The sequence below is a fragment of the Camarhynchus parvulus genome, chromosome 1A (assembly GCF_901933205.1).
Source record: "Camarhynchus parvulus chromosome 1A, STF_HiC, whole genome shotgun sequence".
In the NCBI taxonomy this organism is placed as follows: domain Eukaryota; kingdom Metazoa; phylum Chordata; class Aves; order Passeriformes; family Thraupidae; genus Camarhynchus; species Camarhynchus parvulus.
In genome coordinates, this window is record NC_044586.1 from 33,486,503 (window position 1) to 33,508,027 (window position 21,525).

Consider the following 21,525-nt stretch of genomic DNA (forward strand, 5'->3'; position numbering starts at 1 on the left):
TTGGCCTCTGGCCACTCCATTCCCAGAAAACCTGCTTCCTGTAAACCCACGACATACACAAGAAATGCAATGCTGACCCATGCGCTACCTGTCCCTCGCAGCCAAAAGAATATTATGCAGGACTAACATGGCCTGGCTGTGTTGGGGGGACAAGATAGCTCACCAAGAGTCCATTTCTTTGGCTTCTCTTCACAGCCAGCCTTCTTCAAGCCACCCCAAACCAGTACAGAATATGTGCCTATTACATATTTAAAGCATGGTAACAGTTTCTCTCTGTCCATCCTGCCAGCCTGGTATCTGTTTTAACACAGTTCAAATTGTCTGAAGGATAAACATATTACGGTGACATTCCTGACTGTGTGAGTGCATTCAATGGCAGACCCTGATTAAAGAAGACAGAAGGTTGGCATGTTTGCCATCCCTGCCACATGGTGTTTGTGCCCTGTGTTAAACACAGGACACCAGCTCTTAAATGCAAGCACACATACATGCCCTCAAGCTCAATCTTTTTCCTCTGTTCTTCCTCAGTTTCACTGTTTAAGCCCCAAATGTAACTCCAATGTTAAACTCTTCCATAACTCTGCAAGTCACAGGTCTAAAAAACACTATTTTATTCTTTCTACAACGTGTAAAGCAAGAAAACCAAAAGCAATGTGACTCCTATTTTGGACACAGTTATTCTGCTTTAGTGATCTGCAGTATCATCAAAAGAAGCAGAATGATTTATAGCCTAATATTATGAATTATTGCATTATGAAACAGTAAAACAAAAATGAGCACATGAAAACCCAGGAAGGTAGCTGAACTATCTTTGAGCTCATATATTATTTCTCTCCTCAAGTACATAAATGAAAACAGTAGGTTTCACTCTGCATTGTGTGCATCTTATACCTAGAATAATAAAACAGTCATGTAAAAGGACAATTATCTAAAAATCCAAAATAATTTCTTTGAAAAGGTGAAAATCCATCCAGCCTACTGCTTGTACCTTCCTGAACAGCTGAAAAAAAAATACTAAAGGAAAAGAAGAAAGAAAGAAAAATATGTATTCTGCAGTGTATCCAAAGATGGAATAATCTAATTCTGGCAGATCATTGTGTTCTAGGGAATTTTCTGCAAAATGGAAGTCAAGCACGTTCTGGCAGGGAATGAGGGCTCTGGGAGACTTTATTACAGAGTTAGAGCCTGGAGCAGTAGTTGCAAGATGTGCCTCCACTGATTTCTATTCTGTGCACTAGCAGCAATCCAGCAGTTACCATAAAACTTCCAGCTGACTAAAATGCATTGGGCATTAGGCAGGATATTTTCCTTTTTATAAGATACTGCTGCAGATTAGAATTTCTCTTCATTGTACAACTAGGTAAGAATATAATGCTGGAGTCTCTTGATGCTTTATGTTTCAAGTAGAATAGGTCCTCTGATCAAAAGCCACATACAGAATTGAAAAAAAAAATGCTAGTAAAATAGCTTGCACCAAAATTAGTCCCTTGGTGTGCCTAAGGTATTCTAAACAACATAGTAGATTTTCTCAGAGAGTATCAGAAAGAAACATTGTGAATAATTTAAAATGCATATATGCAAGAGAATGCAGAAAATGTGTAAAAAGAAAAACTGGAAGAAGCAGAACAGCTAAATCTTATGATGTTTAAGTGAGGATAGAAAATCCACACTAAAATCTCGCTTGCAGACACATCTGTATTACTCCAGGTAAATTATGACTTAAATTGGTTTATCTGATGTAACATCCCTATACAGACACCCACACAGATTTTATCGGCTATTTGGATCATCAACTTGATAAAAATCAACACAAAACAACTTAGGGCAATATACATATTGACCTGCACTGGTATAAATAAGCAATTTCTAAAAATGTCATTGAATTCTGTATATGGACAAGACTTGAAATATCTTACTGGGTAGTGTTCCAAACAGCAAAAATCTCTTTTGAGGAATTCATTGCTAATGTTCCATCATTCTGGAAACCCAAGGCTAGAGAAAAATGCATTCTGTCTCATAGGCCTGTGAGTGAAATGACTAAGCACATCCTTGTTTTATGGCTCTATGACCACTCTTACTCCCTTAGACACCTATGAACCTCAACACTGCTCAGGTTTATGTGTGCAGGGCTACACATCCCCAAAAACTGGGTTTGAAAGAACACTGATGTTTGAGAAATGCAGTCAGAGCCAGGAAGTGAGCAAGAGAAGGGTGCCTTTGCTGGCTTGTTTTGGACACATTCAAAATACAGTCACACCCTCACTCAGTACAATTTCTCATCTGATTCAGGACTGCCGCCTGAACACAGCCCAGGGAATGTACCTGCACTGTGGATAAGCAGTAAGTAAAAGGTGCTTTCAGAGATCAAAACAGGGATAATTTTAAAGGTAACAGATGCTAGTAAAACATTCAGACACTGAGAATGTTCATTCAGTTTCCAAGTCATGTTAAGAAGGTCACCATCATGAAAAATTTGTAAAGATTTTTAATTAGAAAAAAAACCCTGCACCCACCAGTAGAAATGAGAATTCTCACTTGAGCCGTTACCAAACTGTCCATTTGGAGTCCCTGTCTCCCACAGCCACTCAGTTTAGTCATGCTCCAGCTACAGATGCCTTCCTCTCACCTACGAGTTCTTTTCCTCACAAACCCCAAGGGTTTCTGCGCTGTATTTTTGTTTTCTATAGTCTTTTCTCTCTCAGACTGCATCCTCCCACACTGCTTGCCTTTCTGTAGCTGAGACAATTTTAAATACTCTCTTCATCTGGTGTCTTGCTCCCTCATTCACCCTCTCAAGTAAAAACTTTCTCGGACAAAACTCAACGTATAGCACAACTGATCTGCTTTTAAAGTGATTTATTACAGACATGATTGTAGAAATCCAAGCCAAAGCCCAAAATATTTAACAAGCACCATGAAAATAGCTTCCTACTGCCAGCAACAGAGTAAGAGGCTGTGAATTCTTTTTTTCTGACTGCTTGTTATTTATAGTAAGCAGGCAAGCACAGGGGTGACTGCAAGTGACTCTAGGCCAAAAAGAATGATGGTGAGATTTGCCAGGATATGAACCTTTCATCACTCCCTCTCACTGCAAAACACAGAAAAATAGGGAATGAGGATTTCCTGCCTGATACCCCAGGCTTTTGAATAGCCCGTTCTCTACCTCAATAAAAGTACAAAATTAAGCAGGCACTTCTCCCTGCAACAGTGCTAGCAAAATGATGAGGCATTGGTCTTCCTGGGAGTTGAAAGTCTTTTTGGCAAGCTCCTTGTTGTCTGAGATGAATTTCCCTGCCATCTCCTAATGAGTTAAAATGCCCAAGGCGCTGATAGAAATAGCAGGCAGATGGTGCTAGTGATTTATGCATTGTCGGGCACAGGGGATAAGTGAGAGTGCTCATAGGAGCCATCTGCAGCCTCATGCACTGATCCTGCAGTCCATTCCTTACATTTGGCCTTGACACCAGCAAGAGGAGCCTGCAGTGCACAGGCGGCTGTGAACTACAGTGGAGGTGAACTGAGATCAGCTGTAATGAATATTTTGAGCTCCCTAGGAAGAGTAGTTTACCTCAGCCTTGCTGAGGCAGGAAGCTCCTGCTGAAGGCACCCCAAGGCATCACTCACAGACATAACAGCTTTTCCAGGATAAAGTCTTCCTCTGTTTGAGAAACAGCCATAAATCCTGACATGCTTATTCTTTGGAACTTGGGTCAAATTCTTTGACTTTCTAATTCAATATTTCAATCTATGAAAAAAAAAAAAGGCTACTTTACTTAGCTCTTGGAGATATTGTGAAGATACTTCTCTAGTATTATATTGCTGTTAACATGCAAATGCCCTCTACAGTGAAATACAATGCATATTGCTTCTGAAAGGCCCCCAGCCCATGTTTTGGGATATACAAAGCATGGGTTTCAAAACTGTTTTTCCTATGCACAGTAGAGATGAGTCCAATTGTAGTAATTCAGACAAGACTCACACTGTACCAAAACATTTGACTTAGTTGTTTAGACTCGGAGTTCAGGGTCAGGTCTGTCTACTTAACTAGACACTGACCATGGAGAAATACCATGGCTTTCAGATAAGGGTAAAATCCTGGCCCCATGGAATTTAATCAGAAGTTTGACAGGGCTCCTATTTTAGTACTTCAGGATGGAAAGTTTGACAACATCTTTTTTTTATCCCTCAAGCCCTGGCTCGTGGATCTGGGTAAGCAATATCACGTTTGGGGCTTAAAGCAGCAAGAGGACTATTGCAGTGTATCCCTACAGCTCCTGGAAACTACAGGCTGAAAAACACTGAAACAAATGTGGAAATTTATCAGAAAAACTATTTGTCTCATAATTCAAACACAAAGGGAGAGCCCAGAGATAAAGCACATCCTCATTAATGCAGACAAATATTCTTGACAAATTCTGAGCAAGCTGGGACAATCCTGACATTGAGGAAAAGAGAAAATACAAACACTGTGGCATTAAGGCGTTGTGGCATTAAGATACCAACTCAGTAAGGGGAAAAAATACCCCACACCAAATCCTGAATAATACCCTAAGAATATACTTTTGGGAAAAAAACATTTGTGAGACTGCCCTTCACCTAAAATACAGGAAATAGAAATACAAGAATAGAAGGAAAAAGCTTTGTGCCTCTGAGGCTTTAGATTAAGATTGCTTAAGAAGGCAAGGCATTTTCACAACCCATCACCATCCTCACAGGCTGGTATCACAACAAATATTTGCAGCAGTACATGATTTGCAGCGATAGAAAAAACTACACTACATATCAGAGAACTTTCTCTCTTTTTCAAGAAAAAACTCAGACTTCTAGGGACAAAAATAACTTAGTTACCACTAGATTACTTTATTGTTCACAAGAGTTTGCACTAGCAGGGATGTACCTGGAAGTATTTTGCCCTGTTTTTGGTTTTCGCCACATAGGGCCCCATTGCAGATAGGTTTAGTAAGAGGCACTTTCTCCCCATCACCAATAGGCTGATGGCTGCTTTTAGAAGACACAAAAATAGTACCTGAGGGAACACAGGGGAGGGTATTTAGGGGCAAAAGCATGCAATTGCACCTAGATTTGGTTTGGACTTAGTCAGTAGCATTTTAGAATTTTTCAGTTTAAAATTGTTTAAAACCAACATTTTCTTTCTAGAATTTTTTGCCTGTATATGAATAGTGGTACTAACAATTCTATGGCCTGCCTGGCCATTTTTGCAGTACCAGAGAAAACCATGGATTTACCAGAAAGAAAAGGTGTTTAAGACCTCTGTTACAGCTTGACATGTCATGTAAAATGTTGGGGATATGCAGCCCCATAGAGGCCTGAAAGGAAGGAGAAGGGAATCACACAATCAAACACTACCTCCCCCCAGGGTGACCATGCATGACCTGCAGTGAAACAGGAGACTAAGATGGAAGCAGGACAGGTATTTGGCCAAAGCAGAGCCTGAGGAAGGAAAGGTGCTTCTTAAGGTGTTTAATTATATTCTCTTTTTCCCACCCAATACCTGAATCAGTAATCAGTCACTGGTGCTACCTGGGAGTAAATAAAGTAAAAATTCTCTGAGTTGAGAGTGTTTCACCTGAAATAGAACGAAGAGCAAAAAAACCCTAAACCCAGTTACCCACCTCCTTGGAATTCCAGGAAATTCAAAATTGCCTTCCTCCACCTTTTTCTTAATCCTAACAATGGGCTGGTTTCTCAGGGGCTCACAGGCTGGGTACCTACCAGCAGTTACCCTCCTATCTCCCACTTGCACAGCTGTCCCACTGCACCTCAAGCTCTCTCTTTTCATCTTATTTGCTTTCAGGTCTCAAGTCCACATTTTTCTCCTGTTCCTATTCGTATGCCTCCCTCTGCTGGTTTGTTTTTTTATTCCAGACTTCACAGTTGTATCATTTGTATGAAGTACAGCAGTTCAGAACCCATTCTCCCAACAAGCAGTGCTTTTCTGATGGAAAAAGGGGAAGGAGCAGGTGGTTATAGTCATATTCATAGTTATACTGTAATGATCACTCCATTGACTTTACAGAATCCTACCCTTGGAAGCAGGATTGAATTCAGAATCACTACAATTTATTAGAAGTATCCATCTAGGTTTAGACTCAGCCATTTTTAGTTATGAGAAGAATTATTTAATGGAGCTATTTGCCAAGTTAAAACTCTCATGAAAAAAATCAGACCTTGAAACTATGTTTTCAGTTTTCAGGATGCAATAAGCTTGAATCCACACCTATTCCCTCTGGTGAAGCTCATTAGGAAGAGGTAGATTCACTGCGGTATAAAAGTACCACAGTGCAGAATCAGGCCGGAAATGCCCACTGGAGAATAATGTAATAAAGTGTCCAATAGCAGTGGGTTTTTTTCACTCATATGTGTTCATGGCTATTGAAGAAAACTTACACTGTGTGAATGCTTTCCTTCAGCAAACAGAAGCTGAAGACTGGATGGACTTCATGAACTTTCACATGTATTTCAGAAAGTACATGGAATTAAGGATACTATTCTATTTCCCTTAACCATTTTCTAAAACCCACAGGAGCCACTGTCAGCTTTTCTGTTTATCAAACCAAAAAATCAAAATTCAATATATATTATAATTCCACTTTATAGATGCTGTATGTAGACTGTATCCTTGTACTTATTAAGGTATTACCAGATTTAAAGCATATCGCATTGACTTTGTCCCATTCAGAAAATTCTTTGAGTAGAGGAAAAGGAGGGCAATTCCACTTGATTTGTTCTGATTTATTAATGCCAGCTGTCGCTCATTACCTCATTATCTTCTAAGGATTAGACATAGATGACTTATGCTGGGCTATTTCTAGGAAGGGAAAAGGGGTTAAGTGTATTTTCCTTGGTTGTTTTCTTCTCCCCTTCCATCCTTTCAAAGGTGGCCACTGTGATTTCCATTTCACCAGCCTCTAGAATTTCCTTCATCCTTGAAATGTGTATTTTCTTCTTCAAATAAAAAAAAAAGGGCTCTGTCGACGGTTGGTCACAAGGTTTTCGGGGTGAAGGAAGAGACGAGATGGGCTCCATGATCAGAAGACTTGATTTATTATGTTATGATATATGTATATATATTACATTATAACTATACTAAAAGAAAAAGAAAAAGAGAGTTTCCAGAAGGTGCTAACTACCTAAGAATAGAAAGTAAAGAATGATCAACAAACCTTGCTCTCTCGGACTGTGTCCGAGAGAGCTCAGTTCTGGATTGGCCATTATTTCCAAACACTCAATCTGGGCCAATCCAGAACTGACCTGTTGCATTCCACAGAAGCAGATAACCTATTGTTTACCTTTTGTTTCTGGGGCCTCAGCTTCCCAGAAGGAAAAAATCCTAAAGAAAGGATTTTTGTGAAAAGGATGTCTGTGACAGGGCTCAGGACTCAGGCTGTTGCTCGTGGACAAGTTTCATGACAACTGTACACACACAAATAAAACCTAAGAGGAAAAGACAGCTCAGATGTTTCATAAGACAGAAATGCAGAGCCATGTAGGCAACTTCCAACCAGATTTGCAGACAGCAAGGCTAGAAGCACAGAGGAATGACAAGAAGTGTCCTGTAGCTGAGGCAATGGTGAACATACACATCATATTTCATTTGTGATGTTTACATCTATAAACATAGCTCTCAGCATATCAGGATCAGCCTGTCAAGGACCAGATGTGAGACACTGGCCTTTTGTATTAAGAAGTTAAGAAAAATATGATGAAGGATGCAAAATAGAATTGCATGACATGGAAGGGACCTGAAAACACATGCGGTGTTGTTACTTTTACATAGTTTTCTCTGTATCAGGCTTTCTTATGATATAAACAAAGGGTCAGATAATACAGGAGCTGTGTGGTACAAGAGCTGAAAGAGAGAAAATTGCTTAAGTTGCCTTTCCCTGATTAGAAAATGTTTCATAAACTTCTGACAGGCTGGAGACCATGTAATCACAACACACATTTGCAGAGGTGGATGGAGTCTTGATTCAATTGCCCTACTGCTAAATAAAATCCAAAGAAGACTCTGAGACATGTCTGTGCTTTAGACTGAATTAATGAATGTTTATCTGTGAGAGGAAATCAAATGTGACAGTACACTTTCTTTGACAAAGTCCCCCAAGCACTGACTATTTAACTACTCTGAATGGTGAATATATGTTTTGTTTTCAGTAATGATGTGCTGGAGACCAAGCATTTATAAGCCAACTGAACACAGCTATCTGCCAAAAAAATGAAGGAACTGAGGCATGACCACCACTGCTTAAGGTTAAGATGAGGCTTGGAAATAGAATGTGTTTTGAGGACTATGCATTAAAGACATACAGTAAAACCTACATACATAAAGGGTATGAATCAAGCAGGCAGTCAAGGGTCAGGAGGGAGGTTTACAGAAACAGAGCATCTGCTAAGGACCAATTGCTGTCTTTAACTGAGGCATCAATCTCAACAGCTAGCCACGGGGGAACATATTTGTACATGTGGACCAGCTGAATGGGCTTGCATAGCCAGCAATCCAAAATATGTCTGAGAAAAGTGAGGGCCTGGACTCACTCTGAATTAAATGAACTTTCTTTTCCCAAATTTCAGCTATAGAATGGTATTGCACCCAATATAGAAGAGAGTTATTAAAAAAAAAAAAAGGGTGCAAGAATCATCCCAGGGAACAATAAGACTCACAAAAGGAAACAGAAGAGGGCCTTGATAAAAAGCGTGTAATGGAGGGACCAGCAGATGTTGCCCACTGACTTGACAAGGGAACAGAAAGAAGCCCCACAGCTATGGAGGTCCCTTCCTCCCACCACAAGCAGGCTCTGTCCTTTTGAAAGACAGGTTTATGACCTTAAGTATATTTATTCCATTCTGTAACTGAGGAAAACTCAACACATCAGCTAGAAACTCTGGTAAAGCAGATTCAACCTGGAACATACTGATCTTAATGTGTGAATGTCTTCCTTCCTTCCTAAAAAAAATTTGCATGTGGTAAAGGAATTGTGCCAACAGGTTATCCCCAGCTAGCCTCTTGGCCCCATGCAACTGCTCCCTCTACACCCCACACCCCCTCTGTGGGATGGGGAGAGAATCCAAAAGGTGCAAATGAGAAAACTTGTGGGTTGAGATAAAGAGATTTTAATCGGGAAAACAAAACCATGCATATAAGCAAAGCAAAATAAGGAATTCATTCACTGCTTCCCAGCAGCAGGCAAAAAGAACTGACATTCCATACAACATGAGTGTTTTATGTCCTTCCTGTTTAGCATCTAGTGCAAGAGTTGATGCATTGCCGTTTTCTATTTCTTCACAATACCAAAACTAATACAAAGAGTTCTGAGAAAACTGACTGCAAAGGCGTGTAAGCCAAGTGGCAGGTGAAACAGGTGCATTAGGTCTCCTTGCTGGAAGAACTCCTTCTCAACAGGATTATTGGATTAAAATCCTACTGATACAGCTAAATATAATCCTATCAAGCTCAGTTCACTGTACAGGAGAAATGTGAACTTCTCCACATGAAAGTTGGAGGCTAAAAACAGACACATGGGGGGAAGGAGCTTCTCCAAGACATAAGAGGAGCTGATACAGCAGATATTTAAAGAGGACTTGTCAGACAAGAGCATACTGAAAACTGCAGAAATGACAAACCAGATCAGGGCTAAGAATACTTGAACTGGTGATGCAAAAGAATAAAAATATGCAAGTACTTGAAAAATGCCTGAGTTGAATTAAAAATCCTGTAACATCATGTCCTAAATAACTAAATATAATGCAGAAAATCAGGACTGACATATCTCATATGTCTAAACTCTGACAAGCTTAGATCTAAAGGAGGGAGGAATATTCTGCAGTGCCAAGGTCTATGACAGAATGAGTAGCTCTGCATCTAATAAAATAAAAATGTGATCTAACAGTGGAAAACTAAGTTTGACTTCTTTTATGCTAGCCCCATGAATGACTGGGGTAAAGGATGGATTGCTGCAGCAAAAGTGATTTCCTAAGGATGGCATTCATAACTGTGAAGAAATTGAAGACAGTGAGAATTGCTGCACTGTAAATAAGAAATACTTCAGATACCTGCCATACAGCTTTTAGAATCAAAGTGGAAATATTTTCATCTCATTTTTTATTAGCATAAATATGCTGACTTTAAATTAGAGACTCAAATCATTAGCAATGTCCGTGGTTTTAAAGCTTCAAAACATTTGCTGTAAACCAACTGTGCATTACAAAACTCAATGATAAAAAGGCTACTGGTAAACATTGTTTCCTACCATGTATTATGCACTTACCACCCAATAATAATCCTTTCTAATTTTAATGAAAATTCTAATTTCACTAATGTCACAATGCAGATAATTGCTCCAAAACACGAAGCTGTGCAGTGAGGCCACAAGTGCTCAGAGGCCACAGAGCTGATGGCTCTCTCAGCAGCACTAAGGCTCTCCCACAAAGGAGGGACCCAGAACTGAGCTTCTTTCCAACAGAACAGGCTGAAACCACTCTAAGTGAGCATTTACCTACAAAGCTTTTTCTTCTCTGCCAAACCCCTGCTGCTTTTTAATTAAAACCAAGTTTTGTTAATTAGAATGAAGGTCCCAATTTTAACTTTAACTAAAAAGGATTTTTTTAAGCTGATAACTAAAGCCTCTGTTCTCTTTCACAGATGTTGGAAGATAAAACTTCCAGGAACAGCAAGGAAGACAGCTTCCCTGAAAACACAAAGCTTCTGTATTTTTCCTCTTAATATTTTAATACAGTACTTCTAGAGGTTTTTCTGGTTTTGTTAATTTTCCCCATATTGTCAGAGCTCTCTATACCTGTAGATGTAGCAAGAAACTACTACCCACTTCAGAAAAACCAAAAAATAAAGTGAGTGTGTGCAGAAGTCTCCCTTGCCAGGACTGCAGAATTCTCACTTTACTTCAGATTCTGCAGTTGCTTTTAGTCTTGTTTTCCTTTACCAGTAAGCCCCATGTGGTGTGTGTTGACACTAGATAATAAAACAACACCCAGCAGGATTACAACGAATATCCTCCAGGGACTCAGCAAGCAGGTTATCTAAGAATAATGCAAATTTTCTTATCTTCTTTTTGAACAGAGCATGTTTGTGTTCCTATAGCATCTACCAGCCCTAATCATGTGCATATCATAATCAAAGATATGCGCAACCACAAAACAAAACACTGTGCCTTTTTGTTGTTCACCTTTAATTCTGAAGCATTTATCTTGTTTTCTGAGAACAGATGCTCTTGGGAAAGAACCTTGAGATGGCAGCACTGCCAGAAGCTCCCACACTCCAGGTGGAAGTTGCTCTTCCTGTGGCTCAGCTTCATGTCTAGCACACAGATCTTCTGTCACCAGCTCACCCCTCCTTTCGCAAGAGCTGAGTCAGAAAGGCACAGCTGTGCGTAGCTGAGGTGAAAAGCTTGCTTCAATATATCACTGCAAGTGTTATCCTGTAAGGAAAAAAAGGGACCAGATGAACTCTTTGTGGTCCTGAGTGCATTAATGAGCCTTAATGGCTCTGAGCAGCTGCATCTGCAGCTTCTACTTATACCCATAGGCCCAAGAGCTCTATTTAAGCACAGCCCTTGCTCCTTATTTGAGCTGTGTTAGAAGAGTATTAGGTCTGTGAGATGCATAAGTCTTTATTCAAGCTTCAGCCTCTGGCCTGACTTGATGTCAGCCTGATCTCATTGCCTTGGTGGTTGCTGGCCCTCATCCTAAACACTAAGGGGTTTTGCTGCTGGCTTCACCTTGCATTTCTCTCTTCATTGTGATGTTGCTTTATGATCTGGACTTCTGGCTGACTGTGGCTGTCTCTAGGTCTGTCTGGCTCAAGTGAATGTGAGAGCAGGTCCTGGATGGTGAGGTACCTGCCCTGGTGGGTATGTTACCAACTTTGGCTCCCCACGCACCCTTCCCTTAGAGAACAGTCCTGTCCTTGCCATTCCCTGATAACCTCAAACATCAGATCCTCCTTTAAGTTACTTGAATCCCTGCTATTTTAAATGAGTTGGAAATATGCCCTAATTAAAAGCCTATATCAAAGATGGAAAGCAGATTCTTCCCTTTCATGGAGCAGTTTTCATCCTTTTTCTGATCCTCATATTAACAAGATTGATAGTTCTGGTGTTTCTACAGGAAAAAAATAGATAGCTCTTTTATTCTGCTAGCTGTGGGCTTTCTGTTTGTTTGTTCCTGGTCACAGATGTATATAGTGCAGGCAAATGTTTTCCCTAGTCCAGAGCATCCAGCTCTGGGATCTGCAGCATAAGAAGGATCTGGACCTGCTGAAAAAAGTCCAGAGGAAGGCCATGAAGAGGATCAGAGGCATGAAGCACATCTCCTACGAGGCTGTGAGAGCTGGGGCTGTTCAGCATGGAGAAGAGAAGGCTCAGGAGACCTTATGGCACCTTACAGTACCTCAAGGGGACCAACAAAAAAGCAGGGAAAAGATTTTTACAAGTGTGTGTGGTGATAGGATAAAGAGGAATGGATTTAAACTGAATGAGGGCAGAATCAGACTAGATATAAGGAAGAAATCCCTTACAAGGAAGGCTGGTAAAAGACTGGAACAGGCTGCTGAGAGGTGGCTGATGTCTCATCCCTGTAAGCATTCAAGACACATTGGATGGGGCTGTGAGCAACCTGGTCTAGGTGGAAGTATCCCTGCACTTGTCAGGGAGTTTGGACTAGATGTCCTTTAAAGATCCCTTCCAACCCAAACCATCTATGCTTCTCTGTATTTGTGTTGACAGTTAAGTATTTTCTCCACCTGACAATCTTAAGGCGTGAGGCCCAAACTCACACTGCTCATCAGTTCTCTGTGTCCTCAGATCTGAAGCTGTGATACTTGAAGGGCATTTCACCCCAATTTTCCTTATAAGAGATCCTTTAATGAAAAATACCGGTGGCATAATTCAGCATTGTGCAACCCATGAAAGCATCAGCATGCCTATGATTCAGTGTAAGCCCTGTGAGGAAAGGCCTGAGGTGTCCATAAACTCTTGCTACTCTGGCGCACTGCCACCCTCCCACTTCTGTCTCAGACAAGAATACAAGAACTCTATAAAGCTAGGAAAGCACTCTGAGGAAAAAGTTTACCAGTGCCCTCCAGGAGTGGCAAAAAGCATAGTGTGGATTCATACTCACTCAGCTGCACACAACAGCCTGATATCACATACTTTGTATATCTGAAACTGTGACCCCTCCATGAGTATTTAGCATGACTTGAAGAACTCCATGTTTTTTGTGGAGCTCTTGAAGTGCTAAAGTGTGAAATATGGTATCCTTGAAAATAGCTTTGAAAGCATTGCTCTGTCACAAGGCAAGACATAAATGAGTCAGGAAGTGCACACAGGCACAGGAGTGCTTCCCAAAACTAGGCTCAGGCTGTTCTGTAGACTGCAACCACCCTTGTGAATTAAAGCTCCACGGTAAGAAAGGCTGGGTGAGTGGCTCTTGTCAGAGTGAATTATCTCATTCCAGAGCCCTCCTTTGGGAAGAAGTATTGTTATTATAAAAAGCTTTGTACAAAGAAACTTCAATTTTGTTTTTATCATTAGATATGGTCTCTGTATTATTCAACATTTTATAACTCATTGCTGAGAAGACAAAGCAATCTTCCACAGCCAGGAATACATACACATCTTTCTACAGAAGCATTAAAAAGTAGTGAGGAAAGAATAGTCAGCCTTTTAATTAATTCTGGTTCCAAGGAACAGAATGAAAAGATTGTGAGTGGAACATTAGCCCAAGATAATGGACTCCTAGTCACACTGCTGCATAATTGAGATACAGCAGATGATTTTATGAAAATTGGATGGAGCAAAAAGATTTATTTCTGGAGTTGGAAACATTAATCCAAAGTGCCAACTTTTCTGCGTCATTCGTTGGGGGTCAGTGCTGAAGGTGCCAGATATCTTCAGAATGCACTGACAGTACTTTCCCTTGAAGTAAGTGAAGATGCTCTGCATTTAGCAACTCTTTTCAGCACTGTCAACTGGCAGGTGATAACAACGTGAGGTACATGCTGATCTCGTTGGAATTACAGTAATGTATGTAAGCTGCTCATGGTGGTTCTTATTACCGAGGATGTGTTTAAAAGTGCTAGGAGAAGAGGAGGCTCGGGGTAATGTTATTGCTGTCTCCAACTCCCTGAAAAGAGGATATAGCCAGGTGAGGGTCGGTCTCTGCTCCCAGGCAGCCAGCAACAAGACAAGAGGACACAGCCTTAAGCTTCAGCAGGAAAGGTTTAAGTTGGATATTAGGAAGGATTTCTTCATAGAAGGGCTGATTAGACATGGGAGTGGGCTGGCCAGGGAGGTGGCGGAGCCACCGTCCGCCCGTGGAAGTGTTTAAGACTGGATGTGGCACTTAGTGCCATGGTCTAATGGACACGGCGGTGTTGGGCCATAGCTTGGATTCGATTATCTCTGAGGTCTTTTACAACCTAATTGATTCTGTGATTCTGAGTTTTGAGGCGATAAAAAAAAAAAAAGTAAAAAAGCAATGCGGGGTTCCTGTGGTCATGTTCATCTGAGACCACGTCGTGCAGTTTTTCGGGCATGCTTCAGACTGCATTTTATTTCCCCTGTTACTACTCTTCCGCTGCCTAAGTTATCCCGTAACACCAGACTGGGTGATGTTACAGCGCCGGGCGCCGCCCGAGCCCGGGCTTTTCCCGCATCCTGCGCAGGTCGCGGTTCCCAGCGGCGGCCCAGGTCCAGCTCGGCCCAGACGGGATTTCCTTCGGCGGCTCCCGGGGCCCCCTCACACCGGGCCCCCCCTCACCGCGCCCGCCCGCGCGCAGCCCCGGGGGGCGGGGCCGCCGCCGCCTCCCGCGCCTGCGCGCGCGCCTCCCGCCGCGGCGGATGAGCGGATCAGGCGGCGACCGGGCGGGGCCGCGGCGGCAGCAGCGGGAGCGGGGCAGCGAGGCAGCGGGAGCGCTCCGTGCCGCGCGGGGCAGCGCAGCCCGCGCCTGCAGGGGACGGCAGGGGAGGGGTCCCGGCCGGGCGCCCCTCCGCGCCTCCCGCCGGACCTGCTGCGGGCAGAGGTGAGGGCAGCGGCGGCTCCGGGGCAGCGCCGCAGCGACCGCGTCTGCGGACGGGAGGCGGGGGGCGTGTGCCACGGTGCCACCCGGCTCCCCGCCGGGGCCGCACTGCCGTGCGTGCCGCCTTCCCCGGCTGCCGGGGTGGGGGTTTGCTGGGAGCCGCCGGGGGTCTCCGGTAGCGCCGGGCCCGGTGGGTGTTGCTGAGCGCCGGCCGGGCTGGGTCCCGCGGGCAAGGCTGAGCGGGCTGCGGCAGCTCGGTGCGGTGCCGGGCCGCCAGCACGGCCCCGCGGAGCCGGGCACCGCGGCCGGGGACTCCGCACCATGGGCCGGCTGTTGCCAATGCCGTGCGCGCGCCCCGGGCCCGCCCGCCCGCCCGCCGCCGTTGCGACCGGTCGCGTTAAATGCAGTTAAAATGTATCTGCTGTGGCTGCCGGTAACCTCCTTCCCCTCGCACTGGGAAAATAAGCCTGCGCTGCAGCCGTGCCCTGGGGAGCGAAACCTAGTTAAAGTCCCCGGTCCCGTGGCGCTGCCAGCCGCGCTCCTGCATCTCTATTAGCAGGCCTCGCAAATGGCTCGCTCCCTAAAGAGCCTGGGCTCCAAGGGCGTTCTGCTCAGCGAACGCCGTGATCGTCCAGATGAGATTCACACGGTTGTTTGCGATACTGGTGTTCACAAATTGTGTGTTGGAGCAGTGCGCTGTAGAATGCGTCTCCTGAAAGGAGGAAAGCCATCAGTTCAGCATGTCACTGTTTCTAACGTGTTTCGTGCTGCCAGTCTCCAAAACAGAGTTCTTGGGACCGAGATCAGGATGCCTTTTAAAAAGAGTTGCTTTTCATCTGGCAACTTTCATAACTTCAATCATTTCAACTTAATAATAGGAAATATAAATCTATTTGGTCTAACTAAGTGTTAGTGCAATCGGGACGCAGCTAATGCTCGTTAATTATCAACCTCAGTTTTGGAAAGTTTGGAAAAGACAGGAGTTAGTACCGAGTTGTTAGTCTACAGTGGGTGTAATGGGCAGCAACAGAACTGTCTAAAGAGCAGGGCTTCCCACTTGTCTTTGTCAGGTGTGTTGAGTGAGAGTTCAGAGTTGATACAGTTCTGGTTTTCAATGATGCAGAAAATAAGAGAAGAACATAGTTGCATTGTTGGCTATCAAGTAACTGTAGAAGGGACTGGGGAAAGTTTCTGTGTGCTTTTCTGTGTGCTGCTTTGTTTTCGAATTCCCTGCAAACTTCTGGGGTCATTTGTTGTTTTACCTAAGTAGCAGTTTTTAGTCAAAACTCCTGAGCTTTGAAGTAATTTGTTTTGTGATTATACAATTTTCCGGAACCTGGCCGTAGACCCCCTCCTTTCCAGATGCTGATTTGATGTGTCTACTTCAGAATTGAATCTAGTTGGAGAAGAGAAAAGATGTGTGATTGTGGTCACTTGTGGACCCTTTGGCTCCTGTTTGTTTTCATCTTTTTTAATTCTAGAATTGTGAAGATCTTAGAATCATTTAATTTGGAAAAGACTCTAAAAATCATGTTGTAAGTAAACAAAATATTTTGAGGCTGATGTAGCTTAGACCTAGCAATCCTTTTTCTGCTTTAATCATGGGTCAGGAAAAGAATGCCTTTTAAACATGCTGCTTTGTCAAATTAGTTTAAAAATGACTTTTCAGTAAAGGTCTGTCCAGCTCATATCTCTGCTGCATGTGTAAACCCCCAGAGTACCTCAAACTCTGTTCTATTAAATGCTTGTTGATGTTTGTTAATTTTACAATAGAAGGAGGAATTTTCTGATGTTGCAGGAAACAATATTGGACTCGTACACTTTTTATGGGGAACTGAACAGGGACAGAAAGTCAGACTTCAGTGGTCCTGTTCTTTTAATAGTGCTTTCCTTGCTCCAAAGAGAAATAAGATGCAGAAATGAAAGGAAAATAATGTGAGGGGAAGGGAAGTCTACTGAAGATGGCCTATTTTTAGATTGTCTTTTCTTAAATTCTGTTAATGTGACGAGAAGGGTCTGAGGTGATGCAGCACTTACCCATTTTTTTCTCTGAACTGCTGTTACACTTTCAAATAAATGGTTGTGCAACTACCTAGTGAAGAAACTATGCATACTTTGTATTCTGTGAAGTTGTGTTCCAGCCTCCTCTCTGTCCAGTAAATCTTTGCATAGGACACTCAGCCAAGTTTTAATGAACTGTGTTGAGTCAATTATTAGGCTTTCATCTCTTCACTGATTACTGCTTTACCACCTCCCTCCCCACTGCATTTCCTACAAATGCTGTTTCCTGAAGCATGCAGCAGAGTTTTCTAAGGGCCTTTTGTCCCTTCCTGTGCTGTGTAATTCCTCTTGCTTTATGCTGTCTGTCAGGTAACTTATCTCTTAGTCTCTTGGTCTTCTGCTTCAGAACAGAAAATAAATTTGTTGGAGAATTTACTTAATGTCATATACTTAAAACTTACCAATGCGCCAAGCAATGAGGCTTGGTTTAGTTCTGTTAGTTTCTTTTTAATGAACATGCATCCATGCATCTGCATTACTCAAATTTATGATTAAACACAGAACAACAGTTTTTACTGGTTCAACAAAACATAGAATTTGAGGGAAAACAAAAAAAAAAGGCCTTCAGTGAAGAAATAGTGATAGCTGTAGAAAACAGCATAGTCTTATTCACAACATGTGTGGGTTTTTCTCCAGTCTATGCAATGTAATTAAAGTAGCATAAACACAGACATTGCTGATCCTATTCTCTGAACTGTGATGTGAACCTCTTGGTCAGGTAAATTGTGTTTCATAGTAGACTATGCTGTTAATGAAGATCTTGCTTCTACAGCAGATGTACAGTTGGGAAGCGGAGGAGCAGAGGCACAAAGCTTTTGGAAGGAGGTGTTTGTATAGTCACTGTTTTCACAGGAAGGGTGAAGCAGTGTAGTTCGTTGCCTAGGCTGTTTTGATGAATTGGTGTGGAGGTTAAAAATACTGCTTCTAAGTGTGAAATGATTCTTTAGTTGATTTCCTGAGTGAACTGCATTTACTCTGTAGTTTTCTTTTTCCCCCCTCTCAGTATTCTTATGTAGTCATAATGATGTTGAATTACTTAATCTTTTCTGGTTTGTTAGACAGCAGTTATAATCATCTTCTATTAGAACAGGTGGTTGATGGTGATATAGTTCAGAAGTAAATCTTGTTCAAGATGAAGAAATGATGGGCACAGTCTTGGTCATTTGTTTTGTTTGAAAAAACCCAGCTAAACAAAAAACCCGGCAGCGACAAAAAATGTTTTTCCCAATGCCTTTGATTAATTTCAGAGGACTGTCTCTGAATTTTTTTGAGTGATTATTTTGCTGTTCTCCTGTCTTTCGGGTAAAGTTGATATCCTCTGTGTTTAGCTTCAGCTGGTAAATAGTTCCCTTCCTTCCATCTGCTGCCTACACCTCTCCCACCTCTCTACAAAGTGAAGAATCATGCTCTGAGTTTAAAGCTGGAGCAATGTGAAGGGCTTTGTAAGGCTCTTGCTTCTCTTGAGAATGTGTGAACAAATACTGAGACAAGTGTGACTTGCACGAGTTTTCTAGGTGCTAGAAGGCCTAATAACCAAAAACTAGAAAAAATGAGTTATTGACTTTGAAAAATACTTAATGGTATTGATAACTAGTAGAGAAGATCCATTGTTGCTTCCTTGTGGACTAATTTGGACCTTGGACTTAAAGAATCTGCATTGATTTGGGTGTGTTTTTATAAATTAGCTTCTGATGTAGGAGGTAGTTTCTCTGCCTAAGAAACTCCCATCAGTTTAGATGCAGTAGAAGCAGCTCTGTGTAGCTTTGTCTTAAAACATATGCTTGTCCAGCTTGTGGGAACAGCAAACTGCATGCTTTTCTGGTGATTTGTCTCATTTTGGTAATTTCAGACCATGGTGGAGCTTGATGTTGTGATGGCTGACATTGGATTTTAAAAGGAAGGCCTGTATAGAGTGTTGAACTCTATAAATGCAGCAACTGAAGTTTGGGAAACAGTGCTCATAATAGGCCACTGATTAGTATCAGATATGTTAAAAGTGCTTTATTCAGAGTAACTGGTTCTGGATTGTACACAGTTGAAATCTGGAGCAGTATTTTGCTATATTTGTTATAAAACAGTGTTTAATCCCATCTGTACTCTACAAGAAGGAAATCTGTTGCAGATGTAATGTGTGTAGTAGCATAAGAAGCTTCTTGAGAACAGCTAAAACTGTTTGACAGATGGCAGGAGGCATTTGGGAAGTCAGATTTTCACTTTGAGGAAATAGCTTGGACTTCTGGTGCTAGGAGAGGAATAAATAAACCTAATTTTCTTTCTTCACACTTTTAATTGTGGATGTGAGGTTTTATATCAGCTTGTTCCATCAGCACAGGGTACAGCACTTATCATTCATCCACTAAAAATGCTACATCTGTCTCTCAAGAAGTTCTTGAGGTTACAGTGACTTTGACACCATATGGCAATGTGTGTATCTGATCTTCCTTTTTTTTTTTTTTTCATTTAACCATTCATCCATTTGAAAGAGCTCTCATTGCATCTAGGCTTGAGCTAGTTCATATGCTATCTGTATGTTCAGCCATTTGCCAGTGCATTAATCCTGTCACCCAGTGTTTGTGTTGCAGTACTGCAGAAGCTGTTAATATGACTATTGAGCTGAGATAAGGAAAACCAGCATGTTTCCTTCCAGAGTTATCTTTTTCTTGCCTGCAGACAGAAGCCATGGTATTTTGAAGGTTATTTCAAAAGACCAGTGAGTTTCTTTTGAATGGGCTTAGACTTGGAAGTGCAGGTATAATACTGGTCATTTAAACATGTGAAAAAAAATTATTTTATTGAGTGTTCTTGCTTAAGTTAGGGAAATGTGTCTTGTAGAGAGACTTTTTTGGTTGACAGTTTTAGCTGTTTAAGGAATTACACATGAGAAAATAAGTGGGTTTTTTAGAATTCACATGTTTAAATAGGATAGTAAGCAGGTGGTTTAGTAAACCAAGTTGGGTCCTTGACTGTGACTTGGGTATTATTTATCTATTCCTAAGCCTTCCCAAGGCTTAATAAATTAAAGGGTACTTTTCACCTCTCATTCCACCTCAGAGTAATTAATAACACCCATGAATGGTTTTTTACGTGACTCTTCAAGTAGCAGAAGCATCATTCCAAACCTGGCTTTGTCTCATGTATGGTAGGTCTTTTTCTAACTGCCTAAGAGAGCCATGTCTCACTGATTGGCATATTTTTCCTTCAGACATTGTATTTGTTACAGATGATTTGGAGAGTTAAGACAATATGTTACTTATAACTGGATGGTGATACTCAAAAAGAGAGCCATATTGTTGATACAAGATTTGTGAAAATAAATTATAGATTTAGTTGCTGTCAAGTTCATGAATTATAAAAGATTCCTGCCTTTATTCGAAAGCTGAAATGTGATGTATTAAGATTCATGAAACACTTGGCGAGGTACACAACAAGTTCATTTGCTTGAAATTTCATGTGGATTTTTTTCTAATTACTTCTAAAACATGTCGTAAAAAGCATCCTTTTTGGGCAAAGTGAATACTTTTTATAGGTAAAAGATGGGTGACATTTGCTTCAATATTGCATTGACCTAATTTTTTAGTTAACATATTCATATTTTATGGTCTTGCAATCTTTGCAGGTTTTAAAAATTATTGTGTCAATGCTGTAAATATGTGAATAGGTACTTCTTAAATGGCACTGAATTGAGAAACTCTAAACAGTAGTTTTCCCTGGTCTGGTTGTGGTGTGGTAGAAAAAAATCACTTGGTATGGGGATACATGGTGACGGATATTAACTCTTTTCAGTACTAAATGGCATTTATTCTTGCATTTTTAGTTCTGATGTAAATAGCTGCTTCTGGGTCACTGTTTTTTCTTTAAAGCAGGCCATATCGTGGTTTGTTTCTGCAGGTCATGAAAATGCTGCAGAGTGTATGACTGGAGTTAGGGAAAAATACGGTTCACAGGCACATGAAGCTTTCAGAATAAATCCCAAGTTTGCCACTCCCTGTGCAAGCTGTTCCTCCCAGTCTCATCTCAGAGGTGGCTGCCCGAGAGCCCAGCGATGTGTGGGGGCAGTGGTGGAGAGGAGCAGGCTGGGGGTTTGTTCTTTGTCTGGTGGGATGCTGGTGCTGCCAGGAGAGGAGGAGGCAGTTTATTTGCAGTGGAGGTTTTGGTGCAGCTTGTGAACCTTTGTGCTGTGTTAGTCAAATATTGTTCTTTAGCATGGAAGAGATAGCTAGGATATTGTTGAGGCATTAAAGCAGTGGGTCTGCAGAAACTGCAGTTCGTTGTTTCTCAGCTCTGGGACTCACACACAGCAGCACCATACTGTACCAGGAGAGTGGGTTTCTTATTGTTCCTCACTGGACAACTCGTCTAAGAGAAGGACTGAAACAGTCTGAAACTCACAATACGTAACAAATACAAAACCA

At 41.8% G+C, this 21,525-nt stretch overlaps 1 protein-coding gene across 2 annotated transcripts in view; it reads left to right on the top strand.

Moving 5' to 3' along the window:
* The first annotated feature begins 14,905 nt into the window (after positions 1 to 14,905).
* OSBPL8 (oxysterol binding protein like 8) overlaps positions 14,906 to 21,525 on the top strand; it is an 84,173-nt gene continuing 77,553 nt past the window's right edge. For both annotated transcript variants that reach the window (XM_030959320.1, XM_030959319.1), the window contains exon 1: positions 14,906 to 15,055. The gene's annotated coding sequence lies outside the window, so the exon portion shown is untranslated. The remainder of the gene's footprint in view (positions 15,056 to 21,525) is intronic.